Here is a 2416-nt window from a genome sequence, read left to right as displayed (position 1 = left end):
AATATTCCCCTTTTCATTAATTCTGTAAGAGTTAAATCGTTCGGAACTATCAGAATATCCAGACTCATTTCTCTCCTTTGAATAGAGGATATAGCAATTTCTCTGGTATTTATCAGTCTAAGCAGGAGACAATATACTTTGATGTTATTGATGATTCTTTGACTTAAGGAATCATCCCATCTCAATTGAAAACGAAAATATCTTTTTAGGACGAAATCAAGCTCCGCTTCCGTGTTTTTGTTGTATTCCTTTTTATTTATACGTTTTTTCACATCTGCTCCCGCCGAATCGTCTTGAAGATATTTTTTGTGGTTTGAGAGAACTGAGTCAAGATCCTCTTCGGCCACTGATTCCTTTTCTCCGTTATTTCCATTTTCGAATTCAAGAGTTTTTTCCTTCGCTGATATAAAAAGAGATCCTTTTTTCTTTCCAATGAGTTTTTTATTTTGACTAAAAATTTCATTTCCATTCAAATTTAAAAGAAGTGATTTTATTGGTATGATCCACGGATTAATCTTATATGCATTAGAAAGTATCAAAAATTTTGGAAAGAACCAAAGTTCCAGATTCGATATGGAACGACTTAGTATTTCTTCATTCATTCTCATCCAATCAAAAAGATTTTATTTTTATTGTTGGAGGGGTTGCTTTCTTGATCTTGATTAATTGTGAGATAAAAAAAATCTTTCTTATCGATTTTTTCAATTAGTTGAAAAGTATTAACCCCAGGTTTAGTATTTTTATTACTGTTCGTGTCAGCCTCAATATTGATCCAGGCTCGAATATCGGCCTTATTTTTAAGACAAAAATGCAGCATTCTCCAATCAAAATATTTTCTATCCGGATTTTTTTCCAGATCTATAATATCATCTTCTCCTAGATAATTATTGATAGGGATACCAGTCGGTATATCAAAAATTTTCCATTTGTCTGTGTTGTACTTATAAGAACTTTCTTGATTATTTTTTACTTGTACTGGTAATTCATAAATATATGAATCTTTATTATCTTCATAATTAATAGATTTATATGATAAAAGATCATATCTATATTTTTTTTTATATTATCTTTTTTATTCGGTAATGAGTAGTGTGTTTCAAAAGAATTTTGTTTTTTGTAATCAATTAATCGGTTTTTTTCATATGAATAACATTGGTTAAAATCTTTATTTTTACGATCTTGCTTGACTCTATTTCGCCATTTTGGGGGAGTAATTTTGCCCATCTAATCGGATCTAAATCGGAGTGATAATGACCCCTTAACCAGTTTTTCCATTGATTTATCATTCCAGAATTTTGAAGATTCTTTTGTTTTAAGTCGGAATTTAATATTTCGTGTGCTCCAACAACTTCAACAAAATAATCCTGTATTTCATTCTTAAGAAAACGAGATGTTCCGTGATATTGAAAGACAGGTCTTAACTTAGATAAGTTAATAATTTGTGTTTGTGAGAAGTTGTAAAATAAATATGCTTGCGACAAGTATGATAAGTCCCAAAAGATCTTTCCATTTTTATTATTAATATTGGAAAGTGACTTTTTGATAGTTGAAATAAATTGAATTAGACTTTGATTTGTTTTATCAATTCTTTCTTGATTTGCTTCATTATTGGAAATGGATTTAGTCAATTTTTTTTTTATTGAATCAATAAAAAGGTGCCCATTAACCCTCGGCATATTAATCATACGTTGAAAGATATCTATGTATATGTTTTCAACGAAAAATTTTAGAAAATGATGCGATTTACGAATTAATCGTACATTTCTTTTTTTTAATATCTTGAAATTATTTTTCTGAGATTCAAATATTTTATCATCATAACTTATTTTGTTAGGACTAATATTGATTTCTGTATTTAGAAACTCTTTTTTCGTGTCTTTTCGAATTTTTTCAATTTTTTTTAGTATGGTGTTTGTTCTATCAGTCAGATCTTTCATCTTTTTTTCTCTCAATGAAATATTTGTCCACTCCATAGACCGAGTTATAATGGACGAGCCTTGGATCATTCGATTACTTATTATCGAATTTTTTTCGTTTTTCGCTTCATTCAACTCGTATCTTTCGTTCAATTCAAATAATCGAATTGGGTTTCTTTGTGAAAGTTCTGTTATTATTTGTTTTATAAAGAAAATGTTTTTGATGACCCATTTTTTTGTTTCTTTTGAGTTATTTATAAACAAGTTTGTTCTTTCTTTTACTTTTAAAAGTCTTATAATTTGAAACCGCTTCTTTTTCCAGTTTTTCATTTTTTTTTTCATTTTTTTTTCGAGTTCTTTTTTGAAAATGGGTTCAAAAAACGAATGTTGTCTTCGGGGAGAACCAAAAGGCAGTTCAGCTTCCATTCCCCAAACTGTTAAAAAACAAAAATCATTTTCATTTTTTTTGTCCTTTCGTTCGTCTTGAATCTTTATTAGGG

Source organism: Benincasa hispida, unplaced genomic scaffold, assembly GCF_027475165.1.
Source record: "Benincasa hispida cultivar pf3 unplaced genomic scaffold, pf3_genome.v1.1 HicScf1538, whole genome shotgun sequence".
Classification (NCBI taxonomy): domain Eukaryota; kingdom Viridiplantae; phylum Streptophyta; class Magnoliopsida; order Cucurbitales; family Cucurbitaceae; genus Benincasa; species Benincasa hispida.
Note: the sequence above shows the minus strand (reverse complement) of the source record.